The sequence below is a fragment of the Sarcophilus harrisii genome, chromosome 1 (genome assembly GCF_902635505.1).
Source record: "Sarcophilus harrisii chromosome 1, mSarHar1.11, whole genome shotgun sequence".
Lineage (NCBI taxonomy): Eukaryota > Metazoa > Chordata > Mammalia > Dasyuromorphia > Dasyuridae > Sarcophilus > Sarcophilus harrisii.
The window spans coordinates 224,212,594-224,236,180 of record NC_045426.1 but is presented as its reverse complement, the minus strand read 5'-3'; positions in this window follow the sequence as shown (position 1 = coordinate 224,236,180).

Sequence of the window (23,587 nt, the reverse complement as noted above, 5' to 3'; positions counted from 1 at the left end):
TGAAATTGTCAAATAAAATGTTCTTTCTTATTTTTTCATTAGTGGAAATTAGCAAAACAAACAAACAAAAAAAAATTCCTGTGATTACAATTAAATAAATATACCTGAAACTTTAGTATATTTAAGATGCAGTACTCATTCTTGTTGCAAACTATATACCTTAATGGATTACTTAAATGCCTGCTGTAAGCATCTGGTAAGTCAGTTGTAATCCTCATTAAACTTCCACTAACTATAAAGACCCTTTTATTTTAAAAATAAACATGCTGTGAAAAAAGTCATTGCAAAATATCCAGACTGTGACAGACATTAACCTCCTACATCAATAGAATCTACTTTTACTGAATACCAATAAAGGCCAAGGGTATCTCTCTACTGTAAGTGATTTTCTTTTTCTGATATAGAGATCTTCACCTTTAAATTTTAGTTTAGTTTACTTTTAGTATTAATAAACTGAACAACAATCATGACCCCACAGACAAAATCAAAACACAGTTGTGTCATTTTGGCTGATCCACAAATAGTTTCCCTCTTTACTGGTACTGAAATAAATGAGTAGCTATAATCCCAAGTTTGAAGCCCTCTTTTCCTTTAATTGGAAGGTTATTTAGGCTAACATCCAGCATTACAGTATTACCTCAACCAGTATTTTAGGATGTACTAATAGATATGAAACTTCACTTAGCATAATTAATTAAAACCAAATTATAGTTCCATTCAACTGCATTATTCTATCCAGAGTTTATTTTCATGATTAAAGGAGGGCAGTTAATATTAGTGGTCCTATTCCCCTGTTGCATTTAGAAATCTCATTATTTGAATTACATTGCAATTGATCATTCCATTATCGTGTGTGTGTGTGTATATGTGTGTATGTGTGTGTGTGTGTGTGTGTGAGCTACGTGTTTGTGTTTTCTAGAAAATAACTAGCCAGAAAGATGGAGAAATGAAAGTCATCTCCTCACCAAAAAAGAAAAAAAAAAGTTTTGAGATGTTTATTCTAAATTGTAAAAATCCTAGGACTTCTGATCTGGGAGCAAATTTAAATTGGAAAGAAGGAAAAAATGCTATTTTAAGAAGACAGCTAATATTTAAGAAAATTGGCAGAAGGACAAGGAACTGAGCTACAACACTGAAATTATATTACACCACAGGTATTACTTGATATTGAATATCATAATGAAAATCAACAAATATTTCTTCATTATATGCATACTCTGAGCCAGCAAAATTTTCATAAATTCCTTAGTTCACAACTTCCATTATACATATGAAGAAATTCTGAAGACATTACTACCATGCAGATAATATGCTAATTAGTTATCAAGCCAAGTTTTGAAGTCTTCTTAGTTTTTGTTTTAACCATCAATCTTTCTGGTACCACCAAAAAAAAATAATGTTGGGAGAGAAGTTGTTAAAAAAAAAAAAAAAAAAAAACGAATTGTAGATTCTGAAGGACAAAAAGTCAAATTTTATTTTATAATTGTCACCCAAATTTAATAAATATGGTATCTATATATATATATATATATATATATATATATATATATATATAAAATCTATATTTATATTTTATATATAAATATTTGCATATATTTATATAAATTTAATAAAAATGATAAATAATGGTATGGTACGGTAAATAATGAAGTAGTAATGATACAAAATGTGAATGCACCAAGTGGTAGAGCAGGCAATTGGGGTTAAGTAACTTGCCCTGGGTCACACACACACAGGAAATGTTAGTTAGGTGCCTGAGGCCAGATTTGAGCTGAGATCCTCCTGACTTCAGGGCTGGTGCTCTATCCACTGAGCCACTTACCTGTCCCAACAAGCAAATTCTTAAATAAGTTTTTAAGGCAGTTACAGGAAGAAATTGACAGCAAAACAATTTTAGTGGGGGCCCTCAAACTTCCCCTTTCAGAATCAGACAAATCTAACCACAAAATAAACAAAAAAGAAACTAGGGAGGTTAATAGGATACTAGAAAATTTAGATATGATAGATAGATGAACAATTGAGAATAGAAGTTTATCTTACCCAAAAAGAATGTAGGAGGGAAAAGACTTATTAGAAAACAAAGTGGGGTTTAGTTATCAAATAGTCAAAAAACAAATTTTAAAGGAGATTTTTTTAGAAAAGGACAAAATAAAAAACAAAGAGAAGGTTATATAAAAGAGAGTAGGATGTAGGGAAACTCAAAAACTGTCTTAATTTTGAATATTTATAGGAAGAACTCATCCATAAAATAAAAACAGCAGAATGGATTAGAAGTCAAAGTCCAACAATATGATGTTTATTATGTTAAAAGAGAGAGATGCACATAAGTTCAAAATAAGAAACTGGAAATGAATCTATTTTGCTCCAGCTGATTTTTTCAAAAGCTTGGAATCATAGCTATAATCTCATACAAGGTAAAATTAACAGTTCATACTAAAATAAGATCAAAATGGATACACAATTTGAGATAAAGAATGATGCCATAAACAGATTAGGAGCAAAAGAGATAATTTAGGAATCAGAAGGGAAGAATTTATGACCAAAGAACTAGAGACCAATGTAAAAAGCAAAATGGACAACTTTGATTACATTAAATTAAAAACATTTCACACAAACAAAAGCAAAAGAAATAAGACTTAAAGGAAAGTACAAACCTAAGAAAAAATCTTTACACACAGTATTTCTGATAAAGGTCGCATTTCTAAAATATATATATAAACTATATCAAATTTATTAGCGTACATGTAATTCCCCAATTGATAAATGGTCAAATGATATGAGCAACTAATTTTTAGATGATCAAATTAAAGCCATTTATAGTTATATGAAAAAAAGTTCTAAATCACTATTGCTTAGAGAAATGAAAATTAAGACCACTCTAAGGTATGATGTTACACCTCTCAGATTGGCTAAAATTATAGGAAAAGATCATGATAAATGTTGGAGGGAGGAGTGGGAAAACTGGCATTAATGCATTTTTGGTGGAGTTGTATAATAATCCAACTATTCTGTGAGCAATCTGGAACTATGCCTAAAGGGCTATCAAACTGTGCATACTCTTTGATCCAGCAGTGCCATTACTAGGTCTGTATCCCAAGGAAGTCATAAAGGAGGGAAAAAGCCCAATATGTGCAAAAAATGTTTGTTGCAACTCTTTATGTAGTAGTAAAGAAGTGGAAAAGGAGTGGATGTTCATCAATTGGGGAATGGCTGAACAAGCCATGGTACATGAAGGTGATGGGATATTATTGTTCTATAAAAATGATGAACAAGCTGATTAGAGAAAAGACCTGCCTTTCAGATTGGCTAGGATGACAGGAAAAGATAATCTGAATGTTGGAGGGTATGTGGGAAACTGGGACACTGATACATTGTTGGTGAAATTGTGAATGCATCCAGTCATTCTGCAGAGCAATTTGGAACTATGCTCAAAAAGTTATCACACTGTGAATCCCTTTTGACCCAGCAGTGTTACTACCACTGGGCTTATATTCCCAAAGAGATCTTAAAGAAGGGAAAGGGACCTGTTACAAAAATGTTTATGGTAGCCCTCTTTGTAGTGGCTAGAAACTGGAAATTGAGTGGATGCCCATCAATTGGAGAATGGCTGAATAAATTGTGGTATATGAATGTTATGGAATATTACTGTTCTGTAAGAAATGACCAGCAGGAGAATTTCAGAAAGGCCTGGAGAGACTTACATAAACTGGTGCTGAGTAAAATAATCAGGACCAGGAGATCATTATGTACTTCAACAACAATACTATATAATGATCAATTCTGATGGATGTGGCTCTCTTCAACAATGAGATGAACCAAATGAGTTCAATTTGTTCAATAATAGAATAGAACCAGCTACACCCAGCTAAAGAACTCTGGGAAATGAGTGTGAACCACTATATAGTATTTCCATTCCTTCTGTTTTTGTCCACTTGAATTTTTGATTTCCTTCTCAGGTTAATTTTACATTATTTCAAAGTCCAATTCTTCCTGTGCAGCAAGATAACTGTATGGATATGTATTCATCTATTGTATTTAACATATACCTTAACATATTTAACATATATTGGTTTTCCTGCCATCTGGGAGAGGGGGTGGGGGGAAAGAGGGGAAAAGTTGGAACAGAAGGTTTTGCAAGAGTCAATGCTGAAAAATTACCCATGCATATATCTTGTAAATCAAAAAGCTATAATAAAAAGAAATTTTAAAAAATGTTAAAAAAAAGACCTGGAAAAATTTACTGATACTGAAGTGAAACAAGTAGAACCAGGAATAAATTGTCAAGAATTCATGATGATCATCTATGAAAGACTTGGTTCTCAGAAGCTCAATTTCCCAAAGGAATCACAATAGACCTTGGGCATAAAATGCCATCTGCAGCCAGAAAAACATTTAAGGAGACTGAATGTAAATCAACACTTTTTTTTCTTTTCTTTTTTTTTAATCTATCCCATTGTTTTTTTTCTTTGTGCTCTTATGTTTCTCTCCCAACATGATTAATAAAGCAATGTGTATTAAAATATTACTACAGTAAAGATCAATTTCCAAAAAAGTCATGTTATAGACTACTTATTGCCACCAAATACCATTCTAAATCTTACCATATGATTTTGATTGTATTTTTCTGTGTTTGCCGGTTACATAATGTTCTCTTCCTGTAGCAGCCAGGGATTATTGAAACAATGTAATTCCCAAAAAATGAATCTAGCCCATTCCCAGAAAAAAGGACTTGATCAAGGAGACAAAATTTTGCTAAAAATTACTAGTGAAAATGTATTAATACCAGTATTAAGCATTTATGTGACCAATTGCATAACATCCAAATTCTGAAGAAAAAGTAAAATGAGTTGCATAAGGAACCAGAAATTAGATCTAAACTTGTGGGAGTCTTCCACTTTTCTCTCTCAAAACTACATTAATCTAACCACAAAAATAAACAATACAGAAATTAAGGAGATGAATGAAATTTTAGAAAAGTTAAATATATTTGATTTCTGGGGAATTCTGAAGCAAAGGAGAATAATTTTCACTACTTTCACATTCACAAAAACTGACCCTGTATTTGGAAATGAAATACTCACAAATACATAATAGAAGGAATTATTAAAAACATCTCTTTAAGGACAAAATGCAATAAAAAAATTTCATTCAACAACAGGTCTCTGGAACAAACATTGAAACAAAAAGAAATAGAAATTAAAAATTCTAATCTTAAAGAATATGATTAAATGATAAAATGATAAATGATAAAAAACTAATCATAGAAATAATTGACAATTTCATTAAATGTAATGATAGAAACAAGGTGACATAACAAAGTAAATGTAATTCAATAACAGCAGTACTTAAAGGTAAAAAAATCTATTTCTGAATGCATTTATCAGTAAAGGAGAGAAAGACTAGAATAAAGGATTTGCATGTGATTTAAAAGATAAGAAAAGAAAGATTAAAAATCTGGACTGAAATTGCAAAATAGTGAAAAGACCACAAGTGAGGGCTTATTATCTTTCATAAAGTTAGGGGAATTATTTAAGAAAAAAGAATAGGAAGCATAAAGCAATATGATTGATTATGATATCTGAAATATAAATGATGGAAAGCAATATGATTGGATCTTAGTCAGGAATGCAAGACTAGCAATAGTTCCTTCTTCCATCTTGTTAATATAAAGAGCACATTGGTGATGTCTACCTGAATAGTTAGTTACAGTCACAGAAATTATAGCTTTGAGTCCTTCTTAAAGGATAGCCAACATTGCAGAGATAATAAACTTTTTAGCCCCTACTTGAATCTTGCATGCTTGTTAGAAAAATTCCTTTAATGCATATAGGTAGAAGGATGTGGAAACAACATATTTCTTTGACTTAAAGTAATTTATAAAACAATTCATTTATGAAAGGAAAGCTGAACTAAACTTAGAAACAAAAAAAAAATCAACTGAGACAAATTTAATATGTATTAAGAGCAATACAGAATAGAATCACTTACAAAATGGAATCAGAATCAATTCAATTTTCTCGCATTTGTACCAGGAATGTAAGAGTGGCTTATTATTAGAAAAAAATAAGAATAAATAACTATATCAATAATAAAACCAGCAAAAACAATATGATTACATCAATAGATGCAGGAAGAAAAACACTTTTTCCCTGAAAATATAAGGCTTATTGTAATAGTAATAATTTATTGCTATTACAAACACTGGAAAGCATAGAATTAATCAAGCTTTCTTCAAAATGATAAGTAATATCCATCTAAAACTAAATAATAAGCATGATCTATAATGGTGATAAAAATGGAATCTTTCCTGTAAGAACAGAGTGAACAGGAACATCCATTATAGGCATTATTATTCAGTATTACTGTTCACATTAGGTGTAGCAATAAGACAAAAATAAATGAAAGGAATTGGAATAATAAATGAGAAAATACATTTTTTGCACTAGATGATATAAAGATATATTTAGAAAATCTTTAAAAATCAAGTAAAAATTTAGTCAAAATAATTAACAACTTAACTAAAATTATAAAATATCAAATAAAACCATGTAAGTTATAAGCATGTCTATATTTTATAAACAATAATAGAAAAAAGAGGTTAAAAAGTGAAATCCCATTTAAAATTAATACAGATAATATAAAATATTTCAAAGGCTATAATTGAGACAAATCCAGAAACTATATGAATATAATTACAAAATATTTTTCAAACAACTAAATACAGATGCATGCAATCAGAAAAATACTAATTGTTCATGAATATCAGAGACAAGAAATAACCAAAATTAATTTACTATTCAAAGCAATACCAATCAATCTATGAAAGAACAATTTTATAAAGTTTGGAAAAATAATAAGATTTTTCTGGAAGAACAAAAAGTCAAGAATATCAAGGAACCAGTAAAAGAATAAAGCCAAGAAGGGAAGTACTTGATCTGAAACTATTTTAGAAAAAAATAATCATCAAAACAGTCTGCTAATGATTAATAAATATTATAGTTGATCAAGAGAATAAAGTTTTCAATATTCAGAAGTAAATCATAACAGTAATAAAAACTTTGATAAACCCAACATGAACTTACATAGGGTTGAGAATTGCTATTTGATTAAAAAATTCTGTGAAACTTGAATACAGTCTAGCAGAAAGCAGGAATATATCAACATCTCCTACCTTGTCACAAAGAAAGTTCAAAACAGATATTTGATTTTGATAAATAGGGTGATATCATAAGAAATCAGCCAAGCATAAAAAAAATTATTAGATAGATGAAAAAGGGAAGGATTCTTCACCAAACAAGAGATAAAAAGGAACATGGAAGAGAAATTGTCAAATTGTATTGCATAAAATTAAAAAAAATATTTTCCCCAAACGAGACCAATAAAATCAAAATTAAGAAATGAAGCAAAACGAATGTTTGTGGCAGCCCTCTTTGTAGTGGCTAGAAACTGGAAACTGAATGGATGCCCATCAGTTGGAGAATGGCTGAATAAATTGTAGGATATGAATATTATGGAATATTATCGTTCTGTAAGAAATGACCAACAGGATGATTTCAGAAAGGCCTGGAGAGACTTACAGGAACTGATGCTGAGTGAAATGAGCAGGACCAGGAGATCATTATATACTTCAACAACAATACTATATGATGACCAGTTCTGATGGACCTGGCCATCCTCAGCAATGAGATCAACCAAATCATTTCCAATGGAGCAGTAATGAACTGAACCAGCTACGCCCAGAGAAAGAACTCTGGGTGATGACTAAAAACCATTACATTGAATTCCCAATCCCTATATTTATGCACACCTGCATTTTTGATTTCCTTCACAAGCTAATTGTACAATATTTCAGTCTGATTCTTTTTGTACAGCAAAATAACAGTTTGGTCATGTATACTTATTGTGTATCTAATTTATATTTTAATATATTTAACATCTACTGGTCATCCTGCCATCGAGGGGAAGGCGTGGGGGGTAAGAGGTGAAAAATTGGAACAAGAGGTTTGGCAATTGTTAATGCTGTAAAGTTACCCATGCATATAACCTGTAAATAAAAGGCAATTAAAAAAAAAAGTCAGTTAAGTTCTTACATACCCAAATAATTAGAGAAGTAGTTTATTTAAACCTGAACTTTTAAACCTGTCTAAACTTGAATTTGCTATTGAAGAGTCATCTTTATTCTCACTTAAAAAAATCTTTTAGCTTCATTATCTTTTCACTTTTATTTACTTTTGGAAATTCAATGAAATATCTGAAATAAAAGTCACTACAAAAGATTAAAAAAAAAAAAGAAAGAAATGAAGCATAAAAATGGGAAAGAAAAAATAAAGCCAGATATTCTACCAAGGTCTCATTTTTCAAACATATAGAAACTGAAGCAAATTTATAGAAATATTAAACACTTTCCAATTGATAAATGGTCAATGGAAATGAATAGTTTTTTAAAGAAAAAATTAAAGAAATCAAGTCACAAAATTAAAGAAATCATTACTAATTAGAAATATACCACTTAATATAATTCTGAGATACCACTTCACTTTTATAAGAATGTCTAAAGTGCAATAAAAGAAAAATGACAATTGTTTAAAGGATTGAAAAAAAATCTGATACACTTTTGAAATTTCCTCCAATAATATTGGTTGAATTATTAATTGGTCCATCTGTGCATAGTCCACAACATACACAAGAATGACATAAGACAGTTTTCAAAAGCTTGCAGTCTAGTATAAAAATCAAGTGATACACTTAACTGGAATTTCTTTTTAAGACTTGTAAAAATAAGTAAATATTCTTAAGATTACTATACAATTAATCATATTAATAATTAGATACAATTTGCATTCTATGGTGTCAGAAAATTTCAAAATAGTGCCCAATAAATTGTGTCACTAAATAAATTATGAATATAATGAAATATTACTTCAAGAATATTAAAAACTAAATAAAGCAAAGAAGAAAGAGAAGATTCATATGAATTAATGCAAAGTGAAATTTTTAAAAATCATGGAATCAATATATACTTATATAAATAAATATATATTTATGAATATGTGTATTATATATATATATATATATATATATATATATAAATTAAAAGAGTGGAAGTGAAAGTAACTACCAAAAAGTTGAAATTAATCTTTTTAAGTCATAATAACCAATCAAAAATTATTAGAATTCAATTTCTTTCATTCCTACAGTAGAGGAGGTGAATTATAGGTGCTGAACATCATACATACTGCTGAAATAAGTTAATTTTTTTCTGAACTGTTTCCTTTTTCTCCTATATTTATTTGTTTTTAGAGCAGAATTGGAAGAATTGGGGGAAACAAAAGAGAAGCAAATTTTGATACAAGAAAAACTTGCTAAAAATAAGTGTTGAAAACAGAATAGATTGCTTTAGTAGGTTGGTAGATTTTTCTTTAAACTTGAAGCAACTTTTAAACAAAAGCTGACCATTACATATTTTAGAATTTAGTAAAATTTATTAGAGTATACTAAAACATTATTTAGTAAGCCTTTATTATATTATGGGATGCTTGTTATAAAAAGAAAGACAAAATTAATATCTGCTCTTAAGGATATATATAATATATATATTCTAATGTGCAAACAAGAAACACACAGGATAACTTGGAAGTAATCTCAAAGGGAAGTATGGATATCCTCTGTATTCCCTTTAAATTCTGAAATTCTATGTTTCTATTAATACTTTCACACAAAAATCTTCCAAATATTTGAAGACAAACTTTTGCATTTTCTTTAAATTTTTTTTTATTATTCAGTCTGAACATAACCAGTTTCTCTAGCCTATCTTCAACATGAAAAAAAAAAATAACATCATCCTGTTTTCTGGGCTATTTGCAATTTTCTTCTAAAAATGTATCATCTAGGATTGAGTATAATCCTCTAGACAATGTATTGTTAGCATAGAATGTTGTAGAATTATTATCTCTTATAGTCAATATTATACAGCTATTAATATAAATACTATTCTTTTTATTTTGCTTATATTAGATGTTCTCCTCATTCTGAATTTGCATTAAATAGAATCCCTAAATTGTACTATATCATTAGCAACTCTCTTTCTATTATGCAAATCTGAAATTGATTTTTGAAGGAAAATGTAAAAAAACTTTACATTTATTTTTATTACATTTTATTTACTGAATTTGCAATAAAATCTTAGTCTCTTGATTGTTTAAACATAATGATTCTATTTTTCTAAAATATTAACTACTTTCCAGGGTATATGTACTCTATAAATTCAATAAGCATTCCCAGAAAATTCCCAAATGTTCTATTTAACATTTTAAACAGCTGACAAAATCACTTTTAATAGAAAATTTAAAAAAAAATCTCTAATTAGATGGTATAGTGTGGTTAATTTATCAGGTTTAAATTATATCTCCAGATGCAAATTAGGGAAACCTGAGGCATATTTATATCTTGGAAAGTATTTCCATTTTTATATATTTATTATTTTACATCCCATTTAAAACAGGCATCATATTCCACTGTTTTTACAGCATTACAATGTAAAGTTAATGTCATTTTTAAATGCTTTTTTACTAACACTGGGAATTTTAGAATGTTCTCAAAATCTTATGTGATGAAAGAGACCTGTTTTATAATTATGAAATGCTCATCATCAATTACTCATGAAATATAAGAAATGGCCAGTTAACCTCTTGTACATTTCAAACTCACACAAATAGGAGTTGGTAATTATGTAGGTGTATTTTGAATGCAAGAACTATTTAAAATTCATCACCAATGCATTTGTTTTAATGTTTTTATTGATCTTTTGCTTTAAAAAATAACATAATTTTCAAAGTTCTAAAAGAAAAAAAAGCTTGAAATGTGTCCAGTCTTTCTTTAACAAAATTGTAAATGTGACTTATTTACTTGTCATCATGATTGGATAGGAGTTTTCAGAGAAATTTACTTTTTAATTCCAATGTGTATCCTTTATAAAACCCTGTTCAATTGCTCATGAGAGCATGGTGATAATCCTGGTTTCTTAAAGATAAGACCACTTTTAAAGTACAAGCTCTGGCAGGTTGTATCTCATTGTATGAAGTTTCCTTATATGGTATTGGAGCATGTCTGCCTTACAAAGACCAATCAGGATAAGTCCAAAGATGTTTATCGTTCAGAATATGTGTAAAAATTGATTAATTCTTTGGTCATGCCTATCCTTGAAAATACAAAATGATCTTCAGGTCTTTTTGGTCCCTGTCTAATAAAAATGACAGAATGCTGAAAAACATGGCAGAACATGTAAGGATCACATAGATTTTAAACTGTTTAAAGCAGTAAAGTAGCTGTTGTAATTGCAACATTCACCTGAACATAAGCAGCTTGAAAATAGCTACTTTTTCATTTTTGTCTTTTAATACCAGTCCTCAAGAAACTGCCCCACACATAAAGGGAACTTAATTAAATGCTCACAAGTTAATGGATTAAAATTATAAATATAATAATAACAAGTAAAATACTGGAAGAAATGTTATTAATTTTGATGTTCTTATTACAAATAAAATGTAAATTGAGTTGTATGCAAAAATAAAGAAATCTCAGCTTACAGAAAATACTGTATGTTCTGCAGTCTGCTACCAAGGGAAGTGAGGGCTGACATGCTAGAGTGATCTAATTTTGAGGGCAAAAAACTTGGGGTATTGGTTCATTGAGCGACTTATGTAGGGTATTAGTTGTGAATTACAATCCACAGAAAGGTAATTGCAATCATACCTAGGGAAAGGCAACAAGCACCAGAGAATATGACAGGTTTCCCAATAGCATACTCAATGATTTCTGATTGCTCATTCACAACTTCCTACTTAAATCCCTGAAATGTGGTATAAAAAGTCAGTCCTAAAGACACTCTTCCTTTTTGTGAGTTATGCCACTCTAGAATGTGTCTGGAGTAATATTATTTAAAGGTAATGGGGGAGGGGGTTGTGGGAAACTCCCTTCCTTTATTCCTCCATCTGCTCCTGTAATAGTGATAATAGTAATCTGGATTACCTCACTTCTTTTCATTTGTACTCCATTCCATCCTACACTCAGTTACCAAAAAAGATATGATTCCATGATATGTTCTTACTACATTTTGATATGTAATAATGTCATTTCTACCTTCTTCTTTGTCTCATCTGTAAACAAAAATAATAAGTAGACTAGTGTAAATGGGGTTTTGCAACAAAGTCAAAATTTATGGTAGTATATTTTTTCTGCCAGTCTTTACACCCTAGTAAAACTATTTTTTTTATTCATCCCAAATTATGTCTAACAAAGAGACTCTTGTTACCTCCATCTTAACATTTATTTGGCTCCTTTAATGTGTGTGAGCTGACAGATTTGAAGCTCCTGATTTGTTGGGGCTGGGGCGGTGCTTATGCAGTTTGCACTTGCACTGGAATGTGTTCCACTCTTACCCTGCTGTAACAGACTTTTGTCTGCCATCCTATAATTTATATTTGTCTAGAAAAATGTATCTCCTTAAAAAGAATTGGCCAAATGGAAAAGGAAGTGTAAAAGTTCTCTGAAAAAATATTTCCTTAAAAGTTGAAGTTCATAAAATTGAAGCTAGTAACTATATAAGAAATCAAGAAACAATAAAACAAAACCAAAAGAATGAAAAAAAAAAATAGAAGACAATGTGAAATATCTCGCTGAAGAAAAAACTGACCTGAAAATAAATCCAGACAACATAATCTAAAAATTATTGGACTATGTGAAAACCATGATCAAAAAACAGAATAGACATCTTTCAAGGAATTAACAAGGAAAATTGCCCTGATGTTCTAGAATCAGAAGGCAAAATACAAATTGAAACAATTTACCAATCACCTTCTGAAAGAGAACCTAAAATTAAAATGCCCAGAAATATTATAGCCAAATTCCAGAACTCTAAGGGGAAAAAAGAAGAAAATATTGCAAGCAGCCAGAAAGAAAGAATTCAAGTATCAGATAATTCAGGCCAAAGTCAAAATGATGAAGAGAAGCCAGGAAGTTGCCTGAGTCGTCCCAAATTTCTCTCAGGAATAATATCAAATCAAGCCTCTGAAATAACAGAACCTAGAAAAGATGGAGTGAAATAATTTTCCAGCTTAAAATATGTTAGAAATATTTAAGGAGAGATCAGTCTTAGTTGGGAGGAAGGTAAGTACAGCACATCCCAGAAAATGTGTGGGCAAGCCAATGAGAGAGTGTTAGCTATAGCACATATTGGCAATTGAAACCTCTCATTAATTCCTTAACATTACAATGACATAGGAAGCCATCAGTGGAGATTTCATCCCCAGCAAAGAAGGCAAACTTCTAACCCTAGAAATCTATCAAAAACAAATATGACTAAGCCAGATTTATCCATCATAGTGAGCAAATCACCAACCTGAGGCTGAAGAAGTCAAATTCAGTGATTAAAAGCATGACCGCCATCACAAGAAGCTTAGGACAGTTCCCTTGTGCCCCAGGAGAATGGCTCAACTTAAAAAAAATCATTAAATAAGCCTCCAAAATGAGCAAGGAACAACAAGAAAAACAAAGAAACAAAAAAATAAATCTTTGAACATAGAAAGCTACTAAGCTGACAGGAAAGAGCAAAACACCAACTCAGAAAAGAAACGCCTACATGCAAAACTGCAAAGGAGGATATGAGTTAGTTTCAAACCCCAAATGTCTTGAAGAGTCCAAAAAGTATTTTAAAAATCAGATAAGAGAAATAGAAGAAAAACAGGAAACGGGAATGAGGAGTATGCAAAAGAAAATCAACAGCTTGGAAAAAGAAAGGCAAAAATTGAGAGAAGAAAATAATTCCTTTAAAAGTAGAATTGACCAAATGGAAAAACAGGTGAAAAAGCTAACTAAAGAAAATCATATGCTAAAAATTAGAATTGAGCAAATGAAAGCTAATGTCAAGAGTCAATCAAACAAAAGCAAAAGAATGAAAAAAAAGAAAAAAAATATAAAATACTTAATTGGAAAAACAACCAACCTGGAAAATAGGTCCAGGAGAGATAATTTATGAATTATTTAGAATACATGAAAGTCATCACAAAAAAAAAAAAAAAGACCTGGACAACATTTTCCAAGAAAACAAGGAAAACATCCCTGATATCTTAGAACAAGAAGGCAAAATAGTCATTGAAATCATCTCCTGAAAGAGATCTCAAAATGAAAAGTATTAGGAATATTGGAGCCAAATTCCAGAATCAACAGGTCAAGGAGAAAATACTTCAAGCAGCAAAAAAGAAAAAATAAAAGCAAATATGAAGAAGCCATCTAGGATTACACAAGATTTAGCACATCTGCATTAATGTATTGAAGGACCTGGAATATAATATTCTGGAAGGCAAAGGACATTGGATAACAAATAAAGATGAACTACCCAGCAAAATTGGGCAGTATCTTTTGGGGGAAATAGGAAATGTTTAATGATTTTAGATGAAAAGACCAGAACTAAAGAGATAACTCAGTCTTCAAATATAAGACTCAAGAGAAACTTAAAGAGGTAAACAGAAAAGAAAAACAAAAACAAAAAAAAATAAAAATTGAACTATTTATATCCATACTCATGAAAATGATAATGTAGTTCTTGAGAATAGTATCTTGATTAGGACAGTTAGAAGGGGCATACATGCATAGAGGTTGTGGGTATATGTTGACATTGATATAATGACAGTAGAAGAGAAATTGATGGGAGCAAAAATGGTTGTACTGGAAGAAGAGGAAAGAAGAAGGAAAAAGGGATAAATTATATCATGGGAAGGGACATAATATATTTATTAAAATGGAAAGAAATTAAGAAAGAGGATAAACATTGCTTGAATGTTGATCTCATTAGATTTGTCTCATAGAGGTAGTAATCTACACAGTCAGTTGAATATAGAAATTTGTGCTACCTTGTAGCAAAGTAAGACAGAGAAAAGGAAAAAAATTGACCATATTTTATTAAAACCCTCATAATCAAATAGAGAAAACCAAAAATATTAAATGCATCCCTTTCAGATTGTGATAAAATAAAATCTATGTGCAATAAAAGGCCATGAAAATATAGACTAAAAATAAAAATCAAATAATATAATTCTAATGAATGAATGATCAAACAACAAATCATAGAAATCACCAATTTCATAGAAGAAAATGACAATTATGAGAAAATATCTCAAAACTTATCAGATGCAGTCAAAGTAATTCTCAGGGGAAATTTTATATCTCTAAATGTTTAAATGAATAAAATAGCAAATTAGTCGATCAATGAATTGGATACACAACTAAACAGATTAGAAAAAGAATAAAGGGATTTTGGGGGTGGAACCAAGATGGCCAACATGACATACATTTGTCTCTGATTTTCTTTACATACTTCACAATAATTATGAAGTACAGTCTCTGAATTTGCTCTGGATGGGCAGAAACCACAAATACTTTAAGTGCAACAAATTATCAGCAGAAAATAATTTCATCTTTGTTATATTCACTCAACCTATGCAAGAGCACTTAATACTTTTCCAATTGGTTAGATCTGACTTTATTTGTATGAAAGTGTTTTGTAGTTTTGCTCATATTGTTCCTGACTTTCCCTTGGCAGATAGATTCCCCAATATTTCATACTATTGGCAGTTATTTAAGTGAAATTTCTCTTTGTATCTCTAGCTGTTGGATTTTGTTAGTGATATATAAGAATGCTGACAATTTATGTGGATTTATTTTGTATCCCGCAACTGTGTAGATTATTTCTAATAGCTTTTTAGTAGAATCTTTGAGATTCTCTTAGTATACCATCATATTATCTGCAAAGAATAATAATTTGGTTTCCTCATTATCTACTCTAATTCCTTTAATCTCTTTCTCAACACTTTTTCCTGAAGCTAGCATTTATAATACAATATTGAATAGTAATAATGATAGTGGGCAAACTTGTTTCACACCTCATCTTACTGGGAACAGTTGTAAGTTTATCCCTGTTACATATGATGCTTATTGATGGTTTTAAATATATGCTACTGACTATTTTAAGGAAAAGTGCATTGATTCCTATACTCTCAAGAGTTTTTAATAGGAATGGATGTTGGAGTTTATCAAATACTTTTTTCTGGATCTATTGAGATGATCATATGTTTTTTGTTAATTTGGTTATCGATATAGTCAATTATGCTAATAGTTTTCCTAATATTGAACCAGCCCTGTATTCCTGGTATAAATCCTACTTGGTCATAGTGTTTTATCCTGGGGATGATTTTCTGTAATCTTTTTGCTAATATTTTATTTAAAATTTTAGCATCAATATTCATTAGGAAGATTGATCTGTAATTTTCCTTCTCTGTTTCAACCTACCTGGTTTAGGTATCAGTACCATGTCTGTGTCATAAAAGGAATTTCTTAGGACTCCTTCATTGCCTATTTTTTAAAAGTAGTTTATGTACAGTGGAGTTAATTGTTCTTTAAATGTTTGGTAGAGGGGGCGGAGCCAAGATGGCAGAGAAGACACACCCGACTTTCTAAGCTCTTCTCTTACCCTCTTTATCAATATTATATCAAGCCTCAAAAATACTCTTGACTGCTACAATTCGTAAAGATAAGAAGTAGAACAACTCACCAGCCAAAGAAAATCTGCAGTCTCACCAAAAAAAGGTTGGTTCGGGGCCAGGGGGGAGATCAGCGCAGACGGGGAGAGAAATTAGGTTGCGAGGAGAGCCTCAAACCGAAAGTAAAAGCACAGATCTCAGCACAAGCTTGCAGCCCCAAACAGAAGTACAGGGCTTTTCCTTGGGGCAGTTGTGATCCTGCACGGCAGGAGGACGCAGCCCGGGTTAGCCACCAATCTGCACAGTGGGGAGCTCGGCTTGGGGCCATAGAGCTTTTCCAGGGCCCGATTTGCATCAGGCAGAGATGCTGGGGCAGAGTTCGCTGAGGTCTGCCGTCTGCAGTCAGCTGCTAATACTCACAGTCCCACAAGAGGCTCCAGCCTGGGGCAGTGACACTTTCACCCCTTATTCTCTAGCCGAGGGCAATCGCTAACCCACACAACCCAACTGGGCACTTTGATACCTCGGCCAGTGCTGAATCCACTTCCTGTTGGGGGAAGGGAAAACTCTCACTCAGAGCACTCCCATACCTTGGAGCCGGAAATCGGTTTACATCTCTCCCTGCTCTGCTGAGGAAGCTGGTAACCCCCTTGCCTAGGAGACCTACCCTAAAGGCTTTCAAACATGAATAAAAAGATGAAAAAGAATGACGACAGCTCTATGCAGAAAAAGAGAGGTCAGCAAACCTGAAGAGACCCTCAAACAGCAAAAATGCATCAGACTGTCCTCCTTACATGATGCTCTCATAGAAGAGACCATGAAAAGTCTCAAAAGAGAGTTAGAAGATAAATGGGGAAAGGAAAGAGAAGCCTTACAAGAGAGCAACAACTTCCTGAAATACGAATTGGAGAAGTTTAAAAATTCCCAGGAAGTGCAGGGAAACAAAATTGGTGAATTGGAAAAAGTAAAGAATTCACTAGAAAGTAGGATTTGCGAATTGGAAAAGACAAAGAAGTCGCAAGAAAGTAGGATCTGTGAATTGGAAAAAGAAAATAATTCACTAAAAAAAAAAATTAGTGAAATGGAAAAAATTCCACAGACCAAAACAATACATTTAAAAACTCAATTGGACATATACAGAAAGAAGTAAAAAAAGCAATGAAGAAAATAATTCTTTAAAAATTAGAACTGAACAAAGAAACTAATGATTCATTGAGACAGCAAGAACAGTCAAGCAAAACAAAATGACAAACTGGAAAAACCATGAATTATCTTTGTAAAAGGACAGACTTGGAAAATAGATCTAGAGAATAATCTGAGGATTATTGACTTCTGAAAACCTATGATGAAAAAAAAGAGCCTAGATACTATTTTACAAGAAATCATCAAAGAGAACTGCCCAGATGTATAGGAACAGAAGGTAAAATAGGCATTGAAAGAATTCATCGAACACCTTCTGAAAGAATCCCAAAATAAAAAACCCAAGGAATATTGTGGCCAAATTTCAGAACCATCAGATTAAGGAAAAATTTTACAAGCAGCAAAAATTTAAATACCGAGGTGCCACAATAAGGATCACCCAAGATCTGGCTGCCTCTACATTAAAGGAAAGAAGGGTCTGGAATATGATATTCCAAAAGGCACAAGAACTTGGGATGCAGCCAAGAATAAACTACCCAGCTAAGCTGAGCATTTTCTTCCAGGGAAGAAGATGGACATTTAATGAAACAAATGAATTCCATTTGTTTCTGAAGAAACCGAAGTAAACAAAAAATTTGATCTCCAACCATAGAACTCAAGAGTGCAGAAAAGGTAAAAATAACTCTGAGAATTGTATTCTGTTGTGGATATACAAAAAGAATACATGTATAATTTGATTGTACTGAATAACATAAAAAAGGAAGTAGATATGGAAAAGGGATGATGGAGAATAAGGTGGAAGGAGGGATAAAAGAGGGAAACCGCATCCCAAAAGAGGCAAAGGAAACTCACATATCTGAGGGAATTTAGAGAGGGAGGAACAGGTGAATCTTACTCATCAGAGTTGCTCAAAGAAAAATAATTGACATTTGTTTTAGAGAAAATTCTCCGCCCATTAAAACGGGGAGAGGAAAAGGAAAAAAAAGAGTAATAAGGGAAGGAAGGGGAGACCAAAGGGGGGAGGGAGGGATTATAAAGAGGATAAGATCGTGATACAAGAGGGGTACATAAGAAAATGGGAAAAGATGGTTGGGGAGGCAAGAATAAGAAAGCATAATCTGGGGTTAAGGATGGCATGAAATACAGATTTAGTAATTTAACTGTAAATGTGAATGGGATGAACTCCCATAAAAGAGGAGCAGATAGCAGACTGATCAAGTCAGAACCCTACAATAGTTGTTTAAAGAAACACATTTAAAGCAGGAGATACATAGAGTAAAGGTAGGCTGGAGCAAAATCTATTATGCTTCCAGGTGAGTCAAAAAAGAGGGTAGCCATCCTTATCTCAGATCAAGCAAAAGAAAATTGATCTAATTAAGAGATAGAAGGAAACTAATCCCGCAAAGGTACATAAACAACGAAGCAAATCAATATTAAACATTATGCACCAAGTGGTATGGATCCAACTTCCTAAAGGAAAAGTTAAGAGAGAGGAAGAAGAAATAGACAACAAAACTGTAATACTGGGAGATCTCAACCTTAAATTTCAGAATTAGACAAGTCAAACCACAAACAAATAAGAAAGAAATTACAGAAGTAAATGAATATTAGAAAATTAGGTATGTTGGATCTTTGGAGAAAATTGAATGGAGATGAAAGGAATATACTTCTTCTGCAGTTCATGGAACCTATTCAAAATTGACCATATATTAGGACATAAAGACCTCAAAATTAAATGCAAGAAAGCAGAAATAGTAAATGCTTTCTTTTCAGATCATGATGCAATAAAAACTACATTCAACAAAAAGTTAGGGGGAAATAGACCAAAAATAGACCCCGACTCCCGACTCTAACCCTAACCCTAAATGCGCGCCCGACTCTAATTTATATTTTAATATATTTAACATCTACTGGTCATCCTGCCATCTAGGGGAGGGGTTGGGGGGGGGTTAAGAGGTGAAAAATTGGAACAAGAGGTTTGGCAGTTATTAATGCTGTAAAGTTACCCATGTATATATCCTGTAAAATAAAAGGCTATTAAATAAAAAAAATAAAAATAAAAAAAAAAATAAAAAGTTTAAACTAAGGGGTAAGAAAGGAATGTACTGGGAGAAAGAGAAAGGAAGAATTAAAAGTGGGTAAATTTTGTCACATAAAAGAGATAAGAAAGAGCTTTTATTTTGGAAGGGAAGAGGGAGATATTAAAGGATAGGCAGTAAATTTTAATCTAATCAGAACTGACTCATAGAGAGAAGAAAATACACACTCAGTTGGGTATAACAATCTTCCTTACCTTATACAAATGAAGGGCTAAGAGAAGAGGGATGCTAGAAGGGAGAGAAGATTAAAGGAAGGTGTAGTCAGAAGTAAAACATGTTTGAGGACAGATGATAAAATGAAAGAGAGAATAGGGGGAAAAAACAAGGAGGGAATAGGATGCAGGAAAATACAGTCAGCAATAGTAACTTTGAAAAATATATTAAGGCCTCATTTATCAAACATATAAAGAACTGAGTCAAATTTATAAACATAAGAGCTATTTTATATTTGATAAATGATCAAAAGATATGAACAATTTTCAAATGAAGTAATTAAAGTTAGTTATGACCATATAAAAATATTCTAACACCCTATTGTTTAGAGAAGTCAAATTAAAACACTCCTGAATTATTACTTCAGACCTATTTGTGTGGCTAATAGGAGAGAAAATAATAATGACAAGTGGTTAAGGGAATGTGAGAAAAACAAGATATTAATGCATTGTTGATGGAGTTGTGAATTAATTCAACCATTCTGTAGAGAATTTTGGAACTATGCCAAAGGCTATAAAAATGCTAACTTTTTCACTCACTAGTCTGTATACTGTAAGAGGGTTTTTTTTTTAAGTAAAAGGACCTATCTATACCAAAAAGATATTTATAGTAACACTTTTCTTGAGGCAAAATAATTTGGAAATTGAGAGGATATCCATTAATTGAGGAATGATTGAACAAATTGTGGTATGTCATAATGATGGGATACTATTGCACTATAATAAATGATGAGCAGGATGTTCCTGGAAAAATTTGGAAAGAGTTAAATGAACTGATGCAAAGTGAAATGTACTGTGTGCAAAATAATAACAATATTACAAGATAATCAGCTGTGAACAATTTAACTATTCTCAGCAATATAATGACCCAAGACAAGTCTGTCTGAAGAACTTATAATAAAAATATTTTTCATATCTAGAGAAAGAACAGATGTCTAAATACAGATTAAAACAACCTTTGTTTTTTACTTCATTTTTCTTGGAGTATATTTTGGCCTAATTTTTCTTTTACAGCATAATTGTTATGGAAATATATTGCATTATCTGTATTGAATTACTTATTTTCTCAATCAAGGGATATGGTGGAAAGCAAGAAAGATAGAGAATTTGTGATTTGAAGTTTTGAAATTTAATGTTTAAAAGTTTTATATATTACTAGAGAAAATAAAATACTAAATAATTATTTTTAAAAAAGAAGACAGAATAATTCAGGAATGAGGTGATGATAACCTGCACTAAAGAATGATAGTATCAGAAGAGAGAAAGTATTTTATGTGAAAAAATGTTACTATTGCCCATGTGGGAGTCACTCAAAAATCAGAATATTATATGTGTGTGTGTGTGTGTGTGTGTGTGTGTGTGCATATATATAATATTTACAATTAGAACAAAGAAAAATACTATTTCAAACTAGAAGAAATTATTATCATGGAAAGATAAGATGATGCATAATTAAAATCATGCTGATTTGACCTATTTAAACAAGCAATTAATCTTCAAATGAGAACTTGATAAAAGACTACAGAATAATATTGATTGCTTTAGTTTCTAAGTGAAACCAACAGCTTAAAAGGCACAAAAGTAGTCTAGAAACAATTTCTGCAACAAACAATTTGTTATTGGTTGAACTATATGGAAGCCAAAGTTAACATCAGTATAGACCAAAATTTAACACAATTAAAGTTTAGGGAGGAGGATGGTGGAAATTTATGATCAGTAGCACTTAATAAAATAACAGGAATCATTGGAGTAGAAAATAAGTTCACAGAAGACTTAGTGAGTAATGAAGCAATTAAATCAAATCATCCAGAACACATTTAAAAGTGTAAAGAGAAGAACAATGAACAGATGAAAAACTGGAAAAATCTCTAAAGACTTCTAGTACAAATTCAATTCTTCATGTCATTGGAATAATTACATTCAAATTCTTAGCATGACAATTTTTGAAATGCTCTGTAATAATATAGAAATGTCACTAAGGAAAGCAATGATGGAAAGAGTAATTAGGCTAGAATAAACAGAGGAGGTCTATTATGGTGGTAGCAGAATTTTCGAGGAGAACAAAATATATATAAAAAAATACTATTACTACAAAAAGTGACCATAAAATTTTTCCCCAAATGCCTACTTTCCTATGTTCTCCAGATCTTTATAAGAATTATACACATTTCATTAAAGTAAATGTACTAATTACATAAAAAGGAACACCTTAAAAGATACTCTACAGCAGACATTGTCAGAAAAGTAGAAAGTACAGCACCCCATTCCACTCATTGTTTATTGGGATAATAATAGAGCAAAATTTTCCATTCAATGGAGTTCCTGCAAAATATATTTTCCTTATATAAACAAAGATCATAATAATTCTTGGAAAAGATGAGAAAAAAAGGTGATGGGAATCTGTTGAGCTCTTTTCCATAATCTGTTGTTTACAGGAAACACCTTTTAAAAAGGGTGATTATGTACAGAGTAAAGGTAAGAAAAAAAAAAAGGCTGGAGCAGAATCTATTATGCTTGAGATGAAGCAAAAAAGGCAGGGGTAGCCATCCTTACCTTAGATCAAGCAAAAACAAAAATTGATCTAATTAAAAGAGATAAGGAAGGAAACCATATCTTGCTAAAGGGTAGCATAGAAAGAACTCTGGAAACTGGAAACTGAATGGATGTCCATCAGTTGGAGAATGGCTGAATAAATTGTGGTATATGAAAATTATGGAATATTACTGTTCTGTAAGAAATGACCAACAGGATGATTTCAGAAAGGCCTGGAGAGACTTACACGAACTGATGCTGAGTGAAATGAGCAGGACCAGGAGATCATTATATACTTCAACAACAATACTAGATGATGACCAGTTCTGATGGATCAGGCCATCCTCAGCAACGAGATCAACCAAATCATTTCTAATGGAGCAGTAATGAACTGAACTAGCTATACCCAGAAAAAGAACTCTGGGAGATGACTAAAAACCATTACATTGAATTCCCCATCCCTATATTTATGCACACCTGCATTTTTGATTTCCTTCACAAGCTAATTGTACAATATTTCAGAGTCTGATTCTTTTTGTACAGCAAAATAACGTTTTGGTCATGTATACTTATTGTGTATCTAATTTATATTTTAATATATTTAACATCTACTGGTCATCCTGCCATCTAGGGGAGGGGGTGGGGGGGTAAGAGGTGAAAAATTGGAACAAGAGGTTTGGCAATTGTTAATGCTGTAAAGTTACCCATGTATATATCCTGTAAATAAAAGGCTATTAAATTTAAAAAAAAATAAAAAAATAAATAAAAAAAAAGAAAGAACTCTGGAGAACCATTACATTGAATTCCCAATCCCTATATTTTTGCCTGCCCACATTTTGGATTTTTCACAGGCTAATTGTACAATATTTCAGAGTCCTATTCTTTTTGTACAACAAAATAACGGTTTGGTCATATATACTTATTTTGGATTTAATTTATACTTTAATGTATTTAACATCTACTGGTCATCCTGCCATCTAGGGGAGGAGATGGGGGAAGGAGGGGAAAAATTGGAACAAAAGGTTTGGCAATTGTCAATGCTGTAAAATTACCCATGCATATAACTTGTAAA